The 24593-nt window shown below is 39.9% G+C and overlaps 1 long non-coding RNA gene across 6 annotated transcripts; it reads left to right on the top strand.

Moving 5' to 3' along the window:
• The first annotated feature begins 1174 nt into the window (after nucleotides 1-1174).
• LOC122903009 lies at nucleotides 1175-24572 on the top strand. Of its 6 annotated transcripts, none has more exons than XR_006383908.1 (5): nucleotides 1175-1278; nucleotides 1688-2041; nucleotides 5202-5300; nucleotides 8080-8154; nucleotides 24057-24572. It is a non-coding gene; the product is annotated as an uncharacterized LOC122903009 (long non-coding RNA). The 6 variants fall into 6 exon arrangements; XR_006383909.1 differs by lacking the exon at nucleotides 24057-24572 and adding an exon at nucleotides 13790-13854; XR_006383912.1 differs by lacking the exon at nucleotides 24057-24572 and adding an exon at nucleotides 8546-9049 and having other exon boundaries at nucleotides 1688-1951.
• Nucleotides 24573-24593: the final 21 nt, after the last annotated feature.

Below are 24593 nucleotides of genomic sequence, written 5' to 3'. Positions count from 1 at the left end.
GAAAAATTACTTTCTAGCCATTAGTCTTTGCTGGAACCACTTGTGAGATGACTTCTGTTTTAAACGGTAGATATAACACTTTTTAGAAAGTACAGCATTTAAGTGAAATTGTTTATATTGATGATCAGGTGGTTTTCAGATGAGGCTGATTCGTGTGCTCTTTCCTGAATGAAATATTGAGTAGAAGACAAATAAATGAAACAGATAAAAACAAAAAGTGCTGAGGGGGCAATGGGGGAACAGGTTTTAGGGCTTTCAATCCTCTGAAGGGCCACAGAAGCACTTTTTTTTTTTTTTAAGATTCTATTTATTTATTTGACAGACAGAGACACAAGTAGGCAGAGAGGCAGGCAGAGAGAGAGAGAGAGGAGCAACCAGGCTCCCAGCTGAACAGAGAGCCGGATGTGGGGCTCGATCCCAGGACCCTGGGATCATGACCTGAGCCAAAGGCACCAAAGGCAGAGGCTTAACCCACTGAGCCACCCAAGTGCCCCCAAAGAAGCACTTTTGAGGAAGAGCAGGGCATGGGGGACCGTGAAAGTCAGTGAAGTATTGTCAGACTCATTAAAAAGAAAATAAATAAAAGCCTGTTGGACATGACATCCATCTTCCTTGTACCTGTATGTGTCTGTGAAGTACCATTCAATTCATATCTGGTTCCCGTCTTCATCATTTTTCCCCTCAAACTGCAACTTCTGTGGCATTTTATCCTAGGGCAGATGGATTCTGTGTCTGTGAATTTTTAGATTCTCAGTTGTGGCCTGGCAGTTCAGACCAGGCCAGAGGCATGTTAGGCCAAGAGGCATATGACCTCGATGAAATTATTGAGCTAAATATTTCTATGTTGTCAAATAACCATAGCATCTGAAGAAATGATTGTCAACTTATGATTAGAACTTTAAGGCTCTTTCATCCAAAAAAGGTGATTTATTTGCAGTTGAGACCACTGAGGTCTTGGAAGTTGTGAGAGATCACCAAAGTCACAGGAGTTCATTCCAGACCCCAGCACAAGTCTCTTGGCCTGAGTCCTGTGCTTTTTCTGCTACCCTGTGGGATTCATTGCACACATTTATATGAAATTTTTACAGCTTGCAAATATCAAAAGAACCATCAACTGAAACTGACGATTTGTACCTTTGTTTAGGCTGACTCCTCTCTGAAGTCATAGTCAGGAGGCACAGCTCATCTTAGATCACAGATCCTGGAAACATCCTTAAGAAACACAAGTCACTACAAAAGGATTTTAGGAGGTCATGTGGGGAGACAAAGAGCACCAAGGTACACCAAGCATCTGTGCCTTCTTGAGGAAGTAGTGGGGTGGGTTGTGCAGCATATACTGAAACTCATCAGCAAATGCGAGGCTGGGACAGGCAGGCTGGAACCCTGGGATAGCTGACTCGGGCCGCTGTCCGCATTGAGAGCTCCCTTCCCACCTAACTCCTTGGGCAGAAAGTGGGGAGAGCTCATCCTATGGGCCAACCTTCTCATAAACCCAGAGCTTTCAGTCCTGCACGGGCAGCAGAGGAGTCTGAGTTTGTGTCACACACCCATGATCGAAATAAGGGAGCTTCGTGTGGTTTTGAACTCATCTAAGCATATTTGTGCCTACTCCACATGCCTTTCCAAATGACCTAATCGGACATTTTATTTATAAGTCCCTTCCTTAAACATGTCTTTTCTGCTTCAGGTGATGTTGGATTCATTTGTTTTTGCTCCTTCTGAGCTTTCAAGAGAAATACTGAAGGAGGATTCGCTGTGAATCAGATCGATACGATGGTTTCCATTTTTGGCTTTTTGGCATCTTCACTTATGTTAGTCGTTGTGTGCCTCGTTGTATATACAGTGATACGACATGCATTTCCGTCTGTGTAAATGCACATGCTTCCGAGAGACCAAGCAGCACAGGCTTCCGTGAGGCACACGTCTGTCAACCGCGAGTGGAATGAGAGGAGTGAGTCTCCCGTCGGGGTTCCCTGTTCTCCATACAGTTTGGGAAACGGAAGACACTCAACTTTGGAAAAGCATCTGGGGGTACTTGGGGGTAATGATCCTGTTTGTTACTTGGCTTATTCAGATTATGTTATAAATAGGATGGCCTCAATTTTTAAGTGACATCATTGATAGAGCATTTGAAGTTTCCTCAGGAAAAAGAGCAGCGGTTAGTGTAGATCCTGGAACACTTGCTTGCCCTGCCTCACAGGATTGCTGCGAAGAGCAAATAAGGTGAAAATTGTAAGGGACGTTGCAAGCTGTGACGATCTCTTCCCGTTTATTGGTACAGGTACATGTTTGAGTTACATTTCAGCATGGAAGCAAAGACCAAAAATTCAGATTATTGCTTCCACCCACTCTTATGAAAATGTAGGACACTTAACCTGGTTTTTTCTTCAGTAGCTTTATTGATGTAGATTTTACATACCCTAAAATCTGCTCACCGTGAGTGCACACTGATTGATTTTGAGTAGATGTATAGAGTCGTGCAGCCATCGCTAGAATCCAGTTTAAGACATTTCCATGACCCCAGTAAATTCCCGTTTGCCCATTTGCTGTTTAACCCTTTTCACACCCCAGCCCCAAGAAAACACTGATGTGCCAACTATTTCTATACATTTGCCTTTTCTGGACATTTCATATGAATGGAGTCTTTTGGATCTGGCTTCCTTCATATAGTTTATGTTTTTGACACTCATCTATGTTGTAACATATATCAGTACTTGGTTCCTTGTTATTGCTGAATACTATTCTGTTAACATTTGGCTTGTTTTGAGTGTCTGACTATTCGAAAAATGCTGCTATGAACATTCACGTACGTATCTTTGTCTAAGACATCTGTTTTCATTTCTCTTGGGTAGATTCCTAGGAGTGAATTGTTGGGGTTTATGGTAAGTTTATGTTTACATTTTTAAGGAACTGCCCATCTGTTATCCAAAGTGGTCATATCATCTTATATTCCCATCAGCAATGTGCAGGGGTTCCGACGCTGCCACCGCAACCTTGCCAACACTTGTTATTGTCTGTCTTTTTGATGACAGCCGTCCTGGTGGGTGTATAGTGATGTCTCGTGATGGTTTGGATTTGTATTTCCTTAACAGTTAATGATGTTGAGCATCTTTTCATGTGTGTGTTTATCATTCGTATATCTTTTTTTTTTTTTTTTTTAATCTCTATTCGGATCTTTTGCCTAGGTTTAAAAGCTGGGTTGATTGCTTGTTATTGAGCTAGACCCTACTTGTTTTTTGTCATTAATTACCATTTCATCTTTCACCGACACATGTGCTCTCCTATTCTGCTGCCTTCCAATGTTACTATAGGTCTGTGCTTCTTTAATTTTTGTACAAATACATCTTTTTTCCTCCAAACTTGATTTTGAAACTTCCTCAAGGAAGTTTTCTTATTTCTTATTTATTTCTTTTTATAAGCTGGACCTAGCAAGATATTCTAAAGATAATATCTCCTCAATGAGAATTTGTCACATAAATGATGAAAAGCTCATTTTCTGTATATCAGTATCATCAGCACACCTGGTATTGTAATTTAGTGAGTCGCATTTAATTTTCTTGATTATTACTTATTTTGTACATCCAGGGTTTCAGTTTTAAAATCATTTTGGAACTGAAGGAGCGCTTCAGATAGTAAATGTGGACAAACAAATTTAATTATCAGAAAAGGATTAAAAGAGATTCTGGGAAAACATTAATAGTTTGTGGTAGTTAATATGTTCAAATAAATTCAGATTTTTAAGTATTATAATTTTTCTGCAAATGTCTCCGAGTGCCTTAACAAAAATAGCACAAAACATAATTATCAAAACGGACAACTCTCTCAAGTATACCCATGAACAGGTTGAAAGCAAACCAAATGCTTTACCTATCACCAGTACTCTGGACCACAAATAAAGATTTCTAATTATAAATATAAACCTACTTATGTATCAGCCTGAATATAAAACAAAAACAACTTTCCCTATAACTAGTAAATAACAGAGGAAAAAAAAAAAAAAAACTTTTGAGCCTTGCCTGGAAGGATGCCAAAGATATACACTTGAGAATATTTTAAGGTAATTAGCATTTTTGTCTCTGTGTCAGTAAAAATAGGCTTTTGCCTGCTACTAATTTTCTTTGGGTTAGTGAGACCATTGTATGAGTGAAGGGCCGTTAAAGGCCATTTATATTGTACAAACAGAGGCACAAATTAGAGAGGGCATGTTAATAAGGAGAGGGGCCTTATGAGTGCTCAATTATGAGCCCAGAACCTGCTTCTATTTTAGGGGGATAGAAAACACATCAATCTTGCTTTTAGAATATTTTCAATTAAAATGAACAGCACAGGGCATACTAAGAACCAGCAAAGGCTGTGGCCATGCGGATTTTGAATCGTTCTTACGCACCATCTGAGTATCAAAACTGATACCCGTTTAATGGGCTGAAATATAATTTGAGATCCCCGAAGAATGAGGTCCCCGAGCTGCATAAGAAATTCTAAAGGAAAAGAAATATAAAACTGGACCATCTGTTTCACTTTTCAGCCTGCAACCTTTAGAGTAGAATATTTGGAGGAGGATGCTGTTTAAACCCGAATAGGGATGAAATATAGTACATAAACTCATAACATATCATTAACTTCCTCTCTCCCAAGCACAATCAATAGCGTCCGCCAGCCTAGCTCTGCATGCTAAAAACAAAGCCCAGTGTTCCCCTCACAGAGCAGTCACTTTTCCCCACACCAAAACAATAGTGGATAGATTACTCTCCGGCCCTAGGCAGTGCCTCCTGCCTAATTGGGGTGAGCAAATGGAAGGACCCACTCTACCCAGGCAAGTGTTTGGGGGATGTAATTATAGTTTGCATATGCAACGATATCCGTGTAAGCCCAGTTTGCACTTCCTTTAGCCACTACTCTCCGTGGCTTCCTAGCAATGTTTCTTATTCATACTTAGGAAAACATTTCAAGATCTCCTCCCCCCAAGTTACCTTTCCCCTTATGCAAAATACTGATTTTAGAAATAGAGCTAACAGGCAGTCAGGGTTCACGGAATGCTCAGAGAGTGGAAAGGCACTAAATAAAGCAGTGAAAGGTGGCGGGAATGAATGCCTTTGGTCTCGAGGTAGAGAAACCACTACCCCCTCAGTGCTATTCAGTAAGCCCAGAGCTGAACTTGTGCAAACCATGATTGTATTGGATTTTTGGCTTCTCTTTTTCAGGTGGCGCTAGTCCCCTCTCTTGAAACCTTTGTAACTATTAAGGCTGAAGTGCCATTTAAAGAAAAAGGAAGGCAAAGAAATGAGCTATAGGAAGCCATGGTGAGTCATTTGTCAATGAATCCTTTCTTGAGCTCATTGGGGAAGCAGGCTTCAGGGTGATGGGATCATAGGCTTTATTTTGAATTTGTCTGTTATAACCTTAAAGCTTTGTTCAAGGGAGACACATAGGGTTCATATCTGATACACCGTCTCTGTTGCTACGGAAAAGTCTGTACTTAACCATATTACGGTGTTCTGTTAGGAGCAGGGAAACCAGAATATCAGTTCATCTCTTTTTAAAAACTGTGTTTTATGGGAGAAAACAAAACAAAAAACATGGACAGCACCTACTTTGGACGCCAGAGAACAATTTTAAAGGCCTTTTTTTTTTACATTGTATGTATCAAGAAGCTGTTATGCATGTAAAGATTCATGGTGGCCTGTTAGCTACAGAAATTAGCTGTCATGTTATACAGTTACTCACCTTACACGATGGAAGCTCCTCTGAAATTTACATCTCTGAGTTCATCTCCATGTTGCATGTCTCATTTCCCCCCGAGGCTCCACAACGGAGCTCTCCATTGGGCATGGTATCTAGGACTGCCTTCTTGGTGCAAGTTGAAGGTGCTACGATGAGTACTTGCTGTTCATGAGTCTTCTGTTCAAAATGGAAAGGTAGACCTTGCCCTAACATGAAAATCTGGGCTTTCCTGGAAAAAAGGCAACAATGGCTCTAAACACAGTCTAAACATTTTCAGCTTTCACATTTCTTCTCTTTGTATCCATCATTGCAAAGTATCGTTTGATTCGTTTTAAAACGGTAACATAGAGGCGACCTGGGTGCAGGAGTTTTCGTGCTTGGGATTGTGAGTTCAAGCCCGGTGTTGGGCACAGAGATTACTTAAATAAATAAATATGTTTTTTTTTTTTAAACCAGGAATGTATTTTATAGTGCTAACTCCGACACTTGTAGGTAGACCTGTTAGTTCCCAGCAGGGATCTAGAGTCAGGCCGCCATGGTTGGGGTCCAGCTGTGCCATTTGTAGCCTGTGTAATCTTGGGTAAGCTTCTTAACCTCCCTGTGCCGTAGCTGTAACACTGGAATAATAATGGCACCTATTCTATAGTGCTGAAGTGAGAATTAAATGAGATAGTTCCGGTAAAGCATGGAAAATGGTGGCTGGCACATAGTAGGTATGCAGTATGTGTTAGTTTATTACATTGTTGTGTGTCTTTATCATCCTGCAATTTTTAATTTTGCCCTTTTCTATGAATATGGAGCCATTTCCTTAACTCAGAAGCATTTTTCTTAAAAAGATTTTATTTATTTCTTTGACAAAGAGTGAGAAAGCAAAAGCAGGGAGAGTGGCAGAGGGAGAGGGGGAAGCAGACTCCTCACAGAGCAGGAAGCCTGATGAGGGGCTCGATCCCAGGACCCTGAGACCATGACCTGAACCAAAAGCACACACTTAACTGACTGAGCCACCCACTCTCCTGAGACGCATTTAAAATGGTAGAATTTGGGTCATTGTGGCAGGATGTTAGAAAAATACGTGGGATTGGGGGACTTTCCAGTGTCGCTCAAATAATACTGAGACTATAAATGACAGTTTCCCTGTAACTCTAAAGAAAATTTGGCCTTTCAGTCTGGAATAGTAAGTATGATTCCTTCTTTGCCCATTGTCCTTCTCATAGCTCTTTTTTGATTCTAGATAATACAAATTAAAAACTGTTTGCCTAGATTATATATGTTATAGAGGTCTTTAAATCTCTGTTCACATCAGTGCTGCATTAACAATCCTTGTATGTTATTAAACGTAGAAAGAGGTTAAAAATAATTTTGATCATTCACTCCAACATAGGCAAAGACCAGTCATGGTCTTTGGGATACTGTTTTATCGGTATACTGAGTATAATAAATGTAGACAAAGACAAGGAGCTAGTTTTGTGTGTCTCCAAACTGAATGTGTAAGGTTTCAGCCAGACCTGGAATTGATTGTTAGTATTTGGCATTTCTTTACAACCAGCGGGAGCACTATTAGTATTCTTTTACTCAGAACGTAATTTGGTCCTGTCAAGTTAATTTGGCTATAGTTGAATGGAATTTTTTGTTCTTTAAAGGTTCATTGTTGTTGCTGTTGTTTGCACATTTCATTTATATACTATCTCTAGTGAGGTCAAATTCCCCATGTAAATATTATCTGATTTATTCTCATAACATCTCTAAAAGATAGGGTGTGTTTGTCTATATTATTAACATCTGGTCTTAGAAGATCCACATTTACTTTGTTGGGAAAGCACCGAAAATAAATCTCATGTAGACACTAATGGAAAATATAATAGGAGATAAATACAGGTATGTCTGCAAATGAAGATATTTTCCCACCTTTGAAATCTGTTGACTAAAAAGATAAAAAGTGGAACAACTTATGATGATTGAATAGTAATAAAAAGCAGCATTTAATCTAAATCTCTCCTTCCTGTGATTACAGCATACTAAATATTACTCAGTGCCGGAGAGTGTGCTGATGAGCTACGTAAATGTTTTCCAATAAAATTAAATAGATTAGATTTGGAAAGAGAATGTTAATGTTTCCAAGGCTTTTAAAGAGTCATCTTTATTTTTTCTGGAAGAGTCTTCTTTAAAAACTTCTCTGAAAAATACGTGCTTGCAGACGGTGGCACAGTGTTCCGAGTCCTAGCAGAGTGGACACCATTATTTCCACGCGGGTAGAACAGGCGGAGGCAACCATCGTGTGTGAGAAGTTCTTGTCGTCTGTGATCCTTTATTGTTAATTCTCTTCGTGTATTTTGCCTGCTGCTTTGTTTTGGTTGTCAGAGTCTGTTACTGAGACAAGAGGAAGCTCATCCTGCCCCGACAGCCGCAGAGTGAGTTGGCATGACGCGCCGTGAGGTGAGTCTAATTGCTGTTAATATTGGGAGGATGCATAATCCTATTAAAACGAAGAACAGTTATAAAAAAAGATAAATAAGTGGTGGCAATTCTAGATTACATGAAAGAAGGACAGCCTGACGAGGGAAAACCCATTAACCTGAAAGGAAGCAGTTCCTTACTTCCAATGTAGCAGTTGTGAGGCCGCATTCCTACTAAATCCAAATGGAAACAGTTTTTTGAGTAATTTATAGACTTAAATATTAGGCTTTCTTATATGTGAAAAAGGAGACCCTACCGTGATTCCTAACTGTTAATAGAATATCAAAATGCCATGTTAGGTAGGTTTCTAGGGAAGCTTTCATCTTGTTCCCTAGGTGTTATTAATGAGTCAAAAAAGGAAACTTTATAGTAGGTGGAGAGAACACCTTAAACCAGTGCTTCTCAGACTCCAATGTGAGCTTCATTTTGGGATCTCTATACATTGTGGGCGACGATTCAGTAGGGGCTGGATGGGCCCTGAGATGCTACATTGGAGAAGCCCCAGGAGATGCCCGTGGTGCTGACTCAGGACCCCTTCTGGAGGAGGCAGGCTGCAGAGAACTCTTCTACAAAGAAATTCACACAATTATGGTGCTACTTGCTTTGTCATCATTTCCGGAAATTGAATGGCATTGGGGTAACAAAACCAAGTCACTTGCTTTGCAAATGGAAGTAGAAAGAATGAGCCAATTTAAAGCTTCAAGGACTCCTTTATGATTTTTTTTAAAGTAATCTCTATCCCCAGTGTGGAGTCTGAACTCGACCGTGAGATCTAGAGTCGCACGCTGTGAGGCCGCCGACTCTTGACTTTGGCTCGGGTCATGATCTCAGGGTCCTGGGATCCAGCCCCACGTCATGCTCCCTGCTCAAGGATTCTCTCTCTCCCTCGGCCCCCGCCCCCCACCACTCATGCATTTTCTCTTTCTCCTCTGTAAAATAAATAAATACATCTTTTTAAAAAAATCGCATCCTTTAATGACTGAGCCAGCCAGGTGCCCCTAGGACTCCTTTAACGACAGCTGGATTTACTGGTAAGGTTGAAACTATAGAATGGAACAGGCAGAAAGGCAGAAACTCTCCTGGTTCCTTTTGGAGCTTCATTCATGGCTTCCTTCAATACCCCCCTTCCTTGTGGTCATGGTTATTAGATGGCTACAGGAAACATGGACATATTCTGTGCATACAATAGACTTCACAATGGAAATTCATGATGACTTAGTAGAAGAGAGCATTGTACTGGGGCGCCTGGGTGGCTCAGCCAGTTCAGCGACGAGACTCTTAATTTCAGCTCTGGTAGTGATCTCAGGGTTGTGAGATTGAGCCTTGGATGGGGAGTGCTCTGTCCTGGCCACGGAGCCTGCTTAAGAGTCTCTCTCTCTATCCCTCTGTCCCTCCCTGCTGCTCACAAGTACAAGTCTCTTTTTAGAGAGAGAGAAAGAGAGAGCACGTGCAAGCACTGTGCTTCTTCTCCATCATCCCACCAACCAGGTTGTTAAGTGAAGGTTTAATGCTGCAAGCATCTGACAGCATGCACGTTTCACCCATTTGACCTGTGCCCAGGACATGTCATTTATTGGTGGTTTAATACCAATAAGGTCATCTGACACCCCCCAGCATGAAGTCTGGTGCTATGGGCTGTTGAATGCATTAATCTTAATCAAACCTCAGATAGCTGAATGAGAGGAAGAACTTCAAATAATTCAGAATACGTTGGAGTCAGAAGAGCTAGAAATGGGGAAAATGGGTTTCAGAAACTGGACTGCACATTAAATACTCTGAATTTGGGTAATCACAAACTACCACTTATTACTTACCTCATAAGTTTGTAAGGAAAGTATAAACAGAGGGTAAGAAAGTGAATTCCAACTATAGAATGTTATGGGGAGGTATTAGTCTGCTCAGGCTGCTTTAACAAAATACCATGGCCTTAGTGGCTTAAGTGATGGACATTTATTTCTCAGTTCTGGGGCTGGGAAATCCAAGATCCAGGTGCCAGCTGGATTCGGTTCCTGGCTAGGAAGGACCTTCCCCCTGGTTTGCAGATAGACTTGCCCTGTGTCTTTAAGTGGCTGAGAAGGAGAGAGTGATCAGTCTTCCTCTTCTTATAAAGCTACTGATTTTCCTCTGAGGGTTCTAACCTCTGAATTCTCTACTTCATCTACCCCTGAGTACCTCCCAAAGGCCGTATCTCCAAATACCATGACATTGGGACAGTTTCAACATGTGAATTTGGGGGGCCACCGTTCAGTCTGTTGTAGTGCTAATGGCTGACGAGATGGTGGTGACTTTGTCATTATAACACAAGCACAAAGATGAAGACTTTTTTGTTGCTTTTCAACTTCCATATACTTTTTATATTTGTTGTCTCTAAAACCGCAAGTGTGTGTGTGTGACTGATGTCAAGTCTGGAAATAAGGTCCCTGATGAGAGTGCCGCCATCCCGTTATTGAAGGCTACTCATCCTAGAATCAGTTTATCTCCTACCCATAATACCACCTTTTAAAAAAATAATTGTGATGAATTTACGAACTAACTCGCATAATCTTACTCTAGGAAGACAAATTTAGTCCTACTTCACGAAGACTAATTTACTTCTAGAATGTTATAGAAAAATCTACACCTTCTAATACTCACTAGAAAGCAAACATGGCAGACAAATGTGCCATTGGAAAGACTTGCTTCCTAGTACAAACTCATGGAAGTGATGTATACAATGGAACGACAAACTGCCCGGATGTCAGAAGGAAAGCGAGAAACCAAAGCTTAAGCAAAAAGTATAAGCCGAGGCTGCAGGGACCTCTGGGGGTTTCAGCTTTGGGTAAAGGCCATGGGGGATGAGGATGAGCAGAGGAGGAGGGAGAACTGGGGGCAAAAAATAAGGCCGTAGACTCACTGGGCAGGGAGGCTGAAGCCAGTCCCCTGCAGAAAGCTTGGAGCCTCAGGAGAGTTAGCAAAACCCCACTCATTGGCTGAGGGAAGGAGAAGGATGTTTGCTATAATTGAGCCAGGGGCACAAGCCAGGGAAGGGACATCATTGGAGAGCAACTGATACCAACCAAGGCCACATCCTGAGAGGTTTGAATTTATACTATATGCCTGGGAAGCTAGCTGTAAGTCCATTTCTTGGTATGCACTCTCTAAGCCAGTAAATTAACATAAAAATACATCCAGAGCCTTGAAACCTGCAGAAATCTGACAGAAGCCGAGCATTCTGTGAGGTTACTTTCACAGCTTCTGGGTCAGAAGCTGGCTAGTCTGCTAGGGCTACCAGAACAAAATGCCCCAGGCTGGGTGTCGTAAGCACCAGAATAAGGCTGGAAGTCCGAGATCAAGATGTTAGCAGGTTTGCTTTCTCCTGAGGCCTCTCTGCGTGGCTTGCAGACAGCTGCTTCCTGCTGTGTTCTCACATGGCCTTTCCTCTGTGTGTGCACATCCTTGGTGTGTCTTGCATTTTTTTTTTTTTTTAAGAGGAAGGCAGAGGGAATGGGGGAGAGAGAGTCTTAAGCAGGGCTTGATCTAAAGACCCTGAGATCATGACCTGAGCCAAATCAAGAGTTGGATTCTTAACTGACTGAGCCACCCAGGCTCCCCTGTATCTCTTCCACATCTTATAAGGACATCATTAGTCATATCAGATTACTCTTATGACCTTATTTAATGTTAACCACCTCTTTAAGGGGCACCCTGGCTCAATTGGTAGAGCATGCAACTCTTGATCTTAGTGTTTGAGTTCAAGCCCCATGTTGATTTTACAGATAATTTTTAAAAATGTTAAAAAAAAATCACCTCCTTAAAGGTCATATGTCTAAATACTGTCACACTGGGGTTTAAGACTACAACATATTTGAATTTGGGGAGGAGGACATGGTTTAGTCCTTTACAGAAACCTCTCTCGGAAAAGCAACCAAACCCATGGAAGATGAATTCATAACCACCACAACAAAATGTTACAAAGTACATAAGGAATTCTACTTTATGGTAGAGTTATCAGAGGCAAAAATCAGCTCCAAAACAACTACATATGACAAAATCGGACACTGAAAAATAAATAGAATGAGCAAACAGATCTTTAAAAAACATTGAAAATGCAACAAAACAACAAAGTGCCATAAAAATAAAGAATAGGCAGATTTGGAAAGAAATGGAAAGTTTGACAATGGAAATTGCAGTCATTACAATTTCACTGAATAAGTTAAATTACCATATTAGACACATCAGAAGAGAAAATTAGCGCAGTGGAAGATATAGTTGAGGAAACCACCTTGAATGAAGTACGGAAAGGGAGAAAGGGGTGGAGGAGATGAAAGAATGGTTCAGGGAGGGAAGACAGAAGGAGAAGGTCCATTGGGCACCTGCTATGTCTCAGGGAGACACAGGGAGAGAGGGGCAAATGGGAGACAGGCAATATTCAAAAAGAAATGGAGTCTTTTAAAAGATCATGTAAGCCCAGTTGAGCCTTTTAAAATTATGGTGCTCCTGGATGGCTCAGTAGGTTGAGCATTCCACTCTTGATTTCAGCTCAGGTTATGATCTCAGGGTCATGAGCCCGTGTCAGGCTTCACACTGACCATGAAACCTGCTCAAGATTCCCTCCCTCCTTCTGTCCCTCCCCCACTGCTCACGGATGTGTGTGTGCACGCCCTCACTTTCTCTCTCTCTCAAAAAAAAAATAATATCAGCACCTCAGTGTATACAAGAAAATGAATCTTTATGGTATTTGGTGTATCGCTGTACCTCATTATTAATAATTCCAGTTTCATAAGCAAGTACTTTTCCTTAGCCTTGTTGCTCTTTCAGAAATAGTTTTGTTCACTTTGTCTGCCTTTGAAACTAGAGAACTATATTTTGTTGCTGCCTTATAAAGAGCTTTCCCATACATTCTGTCATCATCTAATTTCTTCCCCCTTCATGATAGAAATCAGGGAGGCATTTCCAACGTCCTGGACTAGCATGCAAATCACTTACCAATCTGTGAACCAACAAGCGCTTCTGGAATCAGAAATTTCTTACCAACTGAGGTTGCTTTTCCTTGAAGCCTGTAGAGACTTGGGCATTCCCAGTGAGCACAGCCCTGTTGAGGAAAGTTACTGACATTAAGGACTGAGGAGCTTAAAGACAACCTACTCTCCCCCGTATTAGGACTAGACACCCATTCCAAGAGATTTGCTGTCTAGATGATTGAGAAGAGAACAGTGTAAATGTCCCTGAAATATCTGATAATGGAGGAGGGACTGCATAGAAATACTTGGGTTTTTTTTTTTTCCTTTAAAAAATTAAATAGACTTTTTAAGAATTTATTATGCGTTTTGCAAAAGAAAAAAAATTCTCAATCAACTTAAAAAACACAATCATTTGGCTTTGGGCTCCCTCAAGACTTAAAATTCTGTGGAGGATTATGTGTGTGTAATTTCTTTTAATAAGCCACCCATAGAGGTCTGCTTTGGAAAGATTTAATCCCTGAATGTGTTTGTAGAAAATTCTGATTGCTATTCTAGAGAGGCAGGCCACTGTGCCTTGAGCAGTGTCCCATGGGTGCAGTAGCAATCCCCAGCACAACCAAATGGCAAAGCATTTGACATATAATTCTCCCGGGTTTTTTATTTTTAATTTTCAGTGTATGTTACTGAGATATTTCCTCTCCTCTTCATCTGTATTGCGTTGTTTTTACCTGGAACCGATCTTGACCTCATCTTTTCTCTTCACTGGCTTCCACAAGAAATACAATCAGTCCTCAGTCCTTAAAGAAGATCCGAGGTGGCATCATAAAAAGCTGTACCCTTCACCTCGTCGAACATCTCTGACCCCACCCCTGCCCCCAAATCCCCAGTGATCCGAAGTCACCTATAAGGATATGCTCTGCAACACCGTCTCAGCGGGAGACTCACTTGATACTCCTGCCCCCAGGATTTTCCCTCAAGTCCTCCTGTTTGCCACCCACCTTGCCTATTGAGTTGGGTAATTCAGTCACCAAGCCCCAGTTGGGTAACTCAGTCACCAAGCCCCTAGCTCATGCCAGCATGCAGTGAACTGGCAGCCCTCCAGCTACAAGAATTTATCCTTGGAGAGCAACAAGGGTGACCATCAATAATAATTCTGTTACATATGAAAGTAAAAGCTTTATTATATGAGCAGTACTGATATTCCACCCCCCAAACCACCTTTGTCTTATGAACACGTGAAAATGTAATATAAAGGAATTTTTAAAGAAATGCAGCCATCGAACAACAATTTAGTTCTAGTTCTACAACTCTTATTACCATAACTAAAATTTGAATTTATTTTGGGGTAGACTGATTTGGGATTTCTGAGCAGGTTCTCAGCTCAGTGAATACCTGAGGCTTTAAAAAGGTTCACACAGCCCTTGACTCAGATTTCAAATGCTTTTAATTCAGTTCCTACTTAACTTCATCTCAGTAGGTGTTCAGTAAATATTGGTGTAATGAATGGGAAGGTCCGTATATGTTACCACATCCAGATAATCTGTGGGCTGAAAGTCTGCTTGTCTTCTGATATGTCCATTCTTTTTCCCTTTGCTTAGACAAAACAAAAACAAAATACACTGGTATTCCTTGCCCAAACAGAAACGAAAACAAAACAAAAAAAGAGAAAAATAAATATCAGTAAGATAACAATAATATCGTGTATGATAAATAAAAGTATTCAATGAAATGTTTTCAATAACCCTCACTTCATTGCATTTAAAAATAAACAAAATATGTTAGCCTCCAGCTTGTGATTTTCTCTACCTCCCTTTAATTTTGTCTGATTTTAATTTAGTCAGTTCATTATGATGCTTGCAATTCAATAGACTCTTTCATCCAAGGAATAATTTATTTCTTAAAGTCAGTCAGATGACTGAAAAACAAACGAGTATTAAAAACCACTTGGAACTTGAAACGGTGGTTTGCACACATAGGTTGATAGTTAACTCCATATAAAATCCTAGAGTCATAAGTTCATAGAATTTTAGGGGTTAAATCATAGAATGATAAGATTCTCAGAAACTGAGAAAAATTAATTTCATTTTACATAAATTAGCCTTCGGTATATTTTTTTTAAATTTTATTTGTTTATTGGACAGAGAGGGAGAGAGCACAAGCAGAGGGAGCAGCAGAGGGAGAGGGAGACACAGGCTCCCTGCAGCACGATGGGGGGCTTGATCCCAGGACCCTGGGATCATGATCGCAACTGAAGGCAGACACTTAACCCTGAGCCACCCAGTCCCTAACCTTTAGTATTTAGACTACTTCACGCAGTGCCATTATGTCCAAATTCCCAGAGATAACACTCTGATGAGTATTAGTTAAGTCAAGTAAGGTAGAAACAGCTGATGGACTGCCTGCCTGGTGATCTGAGTCTTGGACAATGACGTTCCGATAAAGTTGTGTATGGAATCTAACAGTGATAAACTTTTAAGTCAAGCATTATTTCCCTCAAAAAAATATGAAATTCCCGAGGATACGTGTGGTAATTTTGGAAAAGTAGGAGACATGGATAAAGAGAGGGAGTCTGGAATACCTCCAAAGAGAGAATTGCAGTAGAAAGATATGGAAAAAAATTTGGTGAAGTAATTCAGGACAGTTCCTCATGAATATTCTATGACTTATATTCTTAATTTCTTTTATTCTAAAGATTTCATGAGGGGTGCCTGGGTGGTGCAGTGGTTAAGTGTCTGTCTGACTCTTGGTTTCAGCTTAGGAGCTTAGGTCCTGATCTCGGGGTAGTGGGATCGAGCCCCAAGTTAGGCTCCCCACTCAGCGTGGAATCTGCTTGAGATTCTCCCTCTCCCTGCCCCTCCTATTTGTGCTCTCTCTCTCTCTCTCTAAAATAAAAAAGTAAATCTTAAAAAAAAGAGAAAAATATTTCAATGAGGTATGAAGATGGTTATCATTCTTTGATTTTAAGTTGTTCTTTCCTAATTTTTGCTTCTTTCTGAAACACAAATCTATCTTTGAGGTAATGATTATATTAAAGTTATATCAAACAACTATTTTAAGATTAAATCAAATAGGAGAATGCACTTTCTTTGGAAAAAATGATTAAATCCAGTTTCCCTAGCGAGAGAGTTAAAGAGAAATGATTTTAAATCAAATTTGCCCTGGATAAGGGGTCTGCTTGTAAAACTTGGAATATCCTTTTAATGTAGAATGTTTATTACACTGTCTTGGAAATCCATTTTAATACACATGACAAGGTGTTAATTTCCTTGAGTTAAATGTTCTTACATATCAATACAAAGGTAAACAAGTCCATTGGAAAACAATGAATGGTTTATTTGCAGTGAAAAAATTGATTGATAAATATATACAAAGTTCAAGCTCAGTTTTAATTGGAGAAATGAAAACTTCTAAAACTGAGAAGTGAATTCTTTTCTTTTCTTTCATATTGCCAGGGATGAAAATATTTGTTTTAGGTATGAGACATCTGCAGTCTCAGGTACCATCAGTAGGAGTGTAAATTGATACAACCTTTTTCAAGAGTGACTTGGCAGGATGTATTAAATGTTAACATGTAAATTTTACTTTTAAATGTAAATTGCACATCTTTTGATCTTCCAATTCCATTGAGATATTTATAGTTTCTTACACATGTGAACAAGAATAATCATTGTCGGGGCACTTGGGTGACTCAGTCGGCTGGGTGGCTGCCCAGGTCATGATCCCGGGGTCCTGGGATTGAGTCCCGTGTCTTGCTCAGGGAAGAGCTTGCTTCTCCCTCTGCCACTCCCCCTGCTTGATCTCACTCTCTCTCTCTCTCTCTCTCTCTGACAAACAAAATCTGTAAGAGAAGAAAAATCATTGTCATATCATTTGTACATAGCCAAAATCTGCTGAAGACCTGTCCATAAGAATCTATAAGAATCTGGCTCTTTGGTACATGCTTGCCAGCAGATGTTCATAGGAAGGAAGGAGTTACATATGCTACTAGAAAGAACTCCGAAATAAACTGTTTTGTGAAAAAAAAAAAAAAGTTAGAGAACATATATAATATAATCCCATTTGTCTAAAATAAATATTTTATGTCTATGCTCTGGAAAAACCACAGGAAGTGGAAGAATAGAACTTTCATTCGTATATTACTCTGTCCCATGCCATTTCTTTGCTCTCTTTCTTTCTTCTTAGTTTTGTTTTTGCTCTGTTTTGTTTATTCTTTTGTTTGATCGGTTGTGGCCATGAACATTTATTATTTATATAAAAATGTATAGCTAATGGAGAAAATAATTTTTGCTTTAATTAAATATTTTGTTTCAATATTCCTAAATCTTCTGGGAACCACAACAGATGGGCTTTCTCCAAGAACAGGAATAGGATTAGGGGTATCCCCAGTCCCTGTTTCCCTTTTCTCCCCTGTGTCATTCCTAGTGGGGAGACTCTTCTGTAATAGTTGACAAGGAGATGAAAGGTGCCCCTGAGGTCCAAAGAAGAAGGCTTAGGGACATGGGTGGGCATACCAGGTCTGAGAGGGAACTGGGCTTTAAAAACAACAGGTAGGGTGCCTGGGTGGCTCAGTGGGTTAAGCCTCTGCCTTCGGCTCAGGTTGTGATCTCAGGGACCTGACATGGAGGCCCACATCCGGCTCTCTGCTCAGCAGGGAGCCTGCTTCCTCCTCTCTCTCAGCCTGCCTCTCTGCCTCCTAGTGATCTCTCTCTCTCTCTCTCTCTCTGTCAAATAAATAAATAAATAAATATTTGAAAAAAAAATTAAAAATGAAAGCAACAGTTAAATGTGCATTTCCAAAACAAACTCCCCAAACCAGTCCATATTGAACATGCAGCACTTTTTCATCTTTTCTCATACTGTCCATGTCAACTGCTGTTAATTAAGACAAAGGGAAAGTGAAGAGGAATTAAAGACACAAGAAGTACCTCTTTCGAAGCTCTCTTTTGTAGGATGGATCCAACTCCAGAGAACTCTTCCAGTTGTGAACAGCAGCAACAACAAGAACCGAAAGTATTTTGCTTTGCATCATGTAGATGTCAGTTACATGATGAGAAAAAAATAAAATATTCATGCTACAAGAAAGTGGCTTTTGCAGACTGGAAAGCATCTCTGATGCACTTAGAAATGCTTATTTCAGGGAGATTTTCTGCTGTTGGACTCAAGGCCCTGAAAGAAAAACAAAGACAAATAAACAACCCCAGAAGTTGTCCTAAAGGCTGTTTGATTTATCCCTCTTATATTTCTTCAAATTTTCTTGCAAACTCCTTTGGAGATAAAGTTTATTTTAAGAAGCGGTACCTTGGTCAGAGCTGCTTTCCAATAAGGGGGAGGATGGATTCAACTGTCCTCGTCCTAATTGCTTTGCAAAGCCTTCCCTTCTCCCTAATCTCCCTGTAGTTTCTTAAGAAATGAGGCACTTACATATCCCAAGGGGTTAAATGGAGATTTCTGCTGCAGAGGAGAAAGTAGGGAGTTTGCTGCATTAATCATTGAATAACATCAATCACACATCCACTTGGGCAGTTAAATTTCTGTTGAGCAAAGTACAGAAGTACCTGGGGAATGTCTCCCTCTTTGTAAGTGGTATTATTAGACATCCGTCATGAGGGCCTTGTAAAAGTAGATGTTGGGGCGCAAACAAAGTCATTTTAGTGCTAACACAGTGCTAGGCAGAAATTATCGAGTAAATAAATTATATTCCAAAATAAATTGTTGTGCTCCTTTCCTTCACAGACTATTAATCAATCACCTTCTTACTCCACACTTATGAGCTTATTGGAGCAAGAATGATCTTTCTTAAGCACCCTTTTGGTTTTTCGCTCCCATTTTCAGAAACTGTAAGTCAAAATTTTGATCTTGTGAAATCCATATTACTGATCCATGTTGAAAGGTTTTCTAACAGTTGGTTCCTTCTCCCTAATTTCCCTTTTTAAAAATTATTGTGCATTCATATTATCTTTGCTAGCCTAGAACACATGGGAATCCACCTCATAATTTGCCTTGCTCCATCCAAATGCTACTGCTGCCATCTGCAATGCTTTTTACCCCGTGCTTTACCGTTCCAGATCCATCCCACTCTGCTCTGTCATTTGTCATTCCAGCCAGCTTTGCAAGATCTAAGTACCGGGTGGTGTATTTAGAATCATAAAGTTATGGAGAGTTTTATTTCTATTTGACATGATTTCGCATCAATTCAATGCAATCTTAATGACCTTTAGTGGAATATTAGCACACTGGAGGCAAAGGCTGCTTTTACAACTTCCCTACTCTCACACGAGAGGCTTCATGAGCTAGTTAATTTCCAGGGTCCAATAGCATCTCAGGAGAAGAGCAAAGTGATTTCATTTGAATATAAAAAATATCATATTGGTGTCATATCAATATCATATTGATGAGTCAATCATGAAAATGGGTCAAATGATTGCAGATCAGACTAAAACTATGATGAAATTCAAATGTAAGTTCCAATTTAGTAGAATTTGTCTTTTGTTGTTTTGTCAGAATGTAAAAAAAAAAGGCATAAAGTTCATTTTGAGAAGTTTTAAATAGATGTATTAGGAAGGAGATACCATATCAACTATTATACAAATATTTAAAAGCTAGATTAAGTTATGGCACTGATAAAGAAATAGATATATAGATTAATAGAACAGAACTGAAAGTTCATGAGTGATCCTCATATGTAAGGAGAATTTAGTTTTTCCTAGAAACGGCATTTTGTATCAGGGGATAAAGGATGACTGATTTAATAAAAGGTGAAAGGTTTGATTAATCACTTGGGAAAATAAAAATTTATATCCCTACAATATAATAAAATCAATGCCAGATGGGTTAATAATTTCTAAATAACTCAAATAAAAATAAAACAACACATACAAGTATTATGGGTATCATAGGCAAATATTCCTACAGTCTATAAAAAGAGACAACTTTCTAAAAATGATACCAAAGACAGAAAGCTAAGTCCTGATAAACTTTTAAAATTCCACATAAAGGGGCACCTGGGTGGCTCAGCTAGTTAAGTGACTGCCTTTCGGCTCAGGTTGTGATCCCAGGGTCCTGGGATCGAGCCCTGCATTGGGCTCCCTGCTCAGCACAGAGCCTGCTTCTCTCTCTCTCCCTCTACCTGCCACTCTGCTTACTTGTGCTCTCTCTATCAAATAAAAAATAAAATCCTTTAAAAATTTTTCACATAAAAATACCACAATCAGTGTTTAACAACAATGAACTGACTGATGAAAATATTTATAATAAGTAAGACAGACAAAGGGTTAAATATTCAATATGTAGTCTTCTATAATCCATAAGAAAAAGAATGCTTAGATAGAAAAATGGTTAAGGAACTTACAAAAGCAACATAGAATAAACACAAATGACAAAGAGTTTTTTAAAAATGTCTAACCATTTCAATAATCTAAAAAGTACAATCATATTTTTGGCCCACATGATTGACAAAGTGAATATTAGTGAAATTTGGCAATACATCTGAAAAACCTTCAATAGGATATATTCCAGGGGCGCCTGGTTGGCTCACCCAGTTAAGCATCCAACTCTTGATTTAGGCTCAGGTCATGATCTCAGGGTGAGATCAAGCCCCACGTCTGGCTCCTTGCTCAGGAGGGGGTCTACTTGCTGCTCTCTCTCAAATGAATAAATAAAATATTAAAAAAAATAGATACAAGGATATAGCCCATGACTTATCCATTCCATTACAAGAAATAGGAAAATACAGGCACAAAGGAATGTTTATAGCAGCTGATCATTACAGCAAAATATTTGGGAAAACATGTTATTCAGGGAAATCCTAAATAATAAAGCTTAAATAAGGTAGATATTTATTTTCTTGCATGCAAGTGTTGAGATAAGCAATCCATATTGCAACTCCATGATTAACAGTGACACAGGTTCATTCTATCTTGCGTCTACAATCTTGTAAACATGAGGATTCTACCTTGTAGTCCAAGATAGCTAATTGATCTCCAAATATTTCATCCATACACACAGGAAGTAGGGTATGAAGATAACAGGAGGAAAATAGGAAGGAAGAAGGGCACAGTTCTTTCTAAGGATACATCCTGAAAGTTGATACTTTTCGTTTAGTCACATGGCCACACCCACCAGCAAAGCAACGTGGGAAATAAGGCTTTATTCTAGATAGCACCTGCCAGGTAAAAACTAGGAGTCTTGTTATGAGGGAAGAAGAGAAGAAGGGGTCTTGGGAACAAACTGCCATCTCTGCCACATAACCAAGAGGTTGACTCATAAATGGTTCCACAACAAACATGTTACGGTTCATTCAGACAGCAAAGTACTATGTCATTGTTAAAATGATGGTATGGATCTATAGTTATCAACATGGAAAGGGATACCCAATGTATTATCAAATAAGGTAGTATTAAATGTTTTTATGGTATGATCCTATCATCTCTATGTGTCTAGCTGTCCTTTCATATATTTTATCTGTCAATTGATTGATCAATCTATCTTAAAATGCTTTTTAGGTTTTTTTTTTTTTTTTAAGATTTATTTATTTATTTGACAGAGAGAGATGACAAGTAGGCAGAGAGGCAGGCAGAGAGAGAGGAGGAAGCAGGCTTGCTGCTGAGCAGAGAGCCTTATGCGGGACTCGATCCCAGGACCCTGGGATCATGACCTGAGCCGAAGGCAGTGGCTTAACCCACTGAGCCACCCAGGCGCCCCGCTTTTTAGTTTTTAAAGCGATAAAATTTCTAAATTGCTTTGTTGGTTTTTAAATTTCTGACGATATTGCATTGTGATATGAAATGTGCTGTGTATGAAATGAATTCTTTGGTATTTGTTGTGACTGGAGTGTGTCACTCTCTAGTAATTTTCTGTTTTTCCTAATTATTGGGGGCAGGATTCTGTATATGTTTGTTAGAGCAAGCTTATTAATTGTGTTGTTTGAGATACTTTATATTTCCTAATTATTTGTAAGCTCTCTGTATCAGTTCCTGAGAGATGTGTTAAAAATACCAACCACAATCAGGTCATGATCTCGGGGTCCTGGCATCAAGCCCTGGGTCAGGCTCCCTGCCTCTCTGCCCCTCCCCCTGCCTGTGCTGTCTCTCTCTCTCTCTCTCTCAAATAAATAAATAAAAACCTTTTTAAAAAAATACCTACCATGCTGGGGGGATTTAATAATTCCTTTAGTATATGTATCATTACTAACCTTTATATATATTTAAGACTATATTTTTGGGTGCACGCAAGTCAGGATTATTATAATTTTTTGGTAATTGTTATTTTTATTGTTAAATGATACCCCCCCCTTTTTTTAAGTAGCCTCCATGTCCAGCGTGGGACTTGAACTCACGACCCCGAGATCAAGAGTCCCATGCTCTATGAACTGAGCCAGCCAGGCACCCCAATGGTAGCCCCTTTTAATACCTAATATTATTGCCTTAAATTCTTTTTTATTAAAGATTTTATTTTTAAATAATAATAATAATAAGGAATGTAAATAATCTCTACACCCAATGTGGGGCTCAAACTTAAAACTCTGAGATCGAGAGTCACATGCTCTACCGACTGAACAAGCCAGCACCCTCATTGTCTTAAATTCTATTTCATCTGATTAGTATTGTTTTTTGCCTTCATTTGTTTAGTATTTGGTATTTTTTTTCCATAATTTTACTTCAAATATTGAGCATTGTTGCCTTTTATGCTTGCAAAGGGTATACGTATAGAGTTTGTATTTCAGTTCAGGTAATTTCTGCTTTTTTTTTTTTTTTTAAGATTTTATTTATTTATTTGACAGAGGGAGAGAGATCACAAGTAGGCAGAGAGGCAGGCAGAGAGAGAGGAGGAAGCAGGCTCCTGCCGAGCAGAGAGCCCGACATGGGGCTCGATCCCGGGCCCCTGGGACCATGACCTGAGCAGAAGGCAGAGGCTTAACCCACTGAGCCACCCAGATGCCCCTAATTTCTGCTTTTTAACAGCTGAATTCAGTGTTTATTTCCATTAGGATTGCTGATCACTGGATTTATTTGTACCAACTATGTGTTCTATTTACCATTTTTTTCCTTGTTATTTGGGTTTTTTCTGATTCCGATTGGATTGATTTTTTCTTCCCTTTTTCCTTCTTCAGTGTCCTGGAAGATGTATATTCTATTTCTATTAGATGTTACCCTTAAATTTTGAGTATATGCTGCATTTGACTTAAGAGACTTTGCATTTACTCATAGCTCTGTTCTCTCTTCTCCCGTGTTATTGTTGTCTAGTTTATTAGCTTCATCTGTTTTTAAAAGTGTCCCCAAATTAGTCTTTTTTATTAGGGTTGTAAGGTAGCTGGTATGAAGTGCTTCTCTTCCCCTCTGAAATTCAGAACAAATATGGAGAAAGAGGGGAAGAAAGACAGGAATTAGAGGTGGGAGATCAAAATGTAATATTAGTTTTATTTCAGATAAAGCTGATTAGAGAAAGTGATTTTACATCTGTGGCCAGATGGGCTTGCTGATACTTAATTCCTGAACTAGATGGACTTAGCCCCCAATGGCACAGCGAGACAACAGCAGGTCTCCCTAATAAGGTGGGTTATTCACCACCTGGATCCAGGCAGACCAGAATGTTCCTTTGGTGGAGGCAGCAGACCCGAAAGGAGAGAGCATAGCAGGGCTGAGCCAAGCATGGTGAGGTGTGCCTCCCAAACTTTCCCATTCTCCTACCTGTGGGTGCAGTGGTTAAGGAAGCAGAAAGAAGTTATGAGTATTCTTATATTATCACTTGTGGTGATTAGAGAACTTCTCCTTTCAATGGATATATGAATGGGAAGTAATAGTTCCTCTAAGGACCATGACTATTACTGTTTTTCTTGTTATTAATATTTTCCGTGGTTTCTGCTACCTGCTGCTTTACCCTGAAGCTAATATTTCAGCTGCAGCCCCTTAACTTGATGAACCCTCCTCCCTCCTCTGAAACCAGGAAGAAGTGGCACCCCAAGATAGTGGAGGAACCGACTCCTGCTGGTTGGAGGTCCTTTTTCTCATCCTGGGGTAGTCTTGGAGCTGCAGGAGAAGGGGGTGGGCATTGGATAAGAGTCCCCAGTGGGACGTTGGACAAGAGTCCGCCTTCTGTGGATTCCCTGGAACATCAGCTCCTTCGGAGGTGAGAAGACTGGGACTGAGGCTCTGCCCACGTCAGCTCAAGGGTCATGTGACTTGGCACAGCCCGCCGCTGAGAACCGCCCTGGCAAGGTAGGGGTGGGAGGGGTCCTGGGTGCGGTGAAAGCCAGCCGACCTGAAGAGCTTGCTGTGACAGGGAGATCCACGGCTGGAGTTATCCCACGCCTCCCTCCACTACCAGCAATGCATGTGAAGCTAAAATAAAGTTTTCTAAACTGTGACTGTTTTTTAAAAAAAGAACAAGTTTTGACCAACTGTGTTAGAAGACCAATGTGTTGGGGTGTCTGGGTGGCTCAGTCGTACAGTTAAGCTCCATTAAGCTCTGTTGGTTAAGTGT

Source organism: Neovison vison, chromosome 1 (genome assembly GCF_020171115.1).
Source record: "Neovison vison isolate M4711 chromosome 1, ASM_NN_V1, whole genome shotgun sequence".
Taxonomy (NCBI): domain Eukaryota; kingdom Metazoa; phylum Chordata; class Mammalia; order Carnivora; family Mustelidae; genus Neogale; species Neogale vison.
The sequence above is the reverse complement of the archived record's forward strand: the minus strand, read 5'-3'. Positions and strand labels throughout refer to the sequence as shown.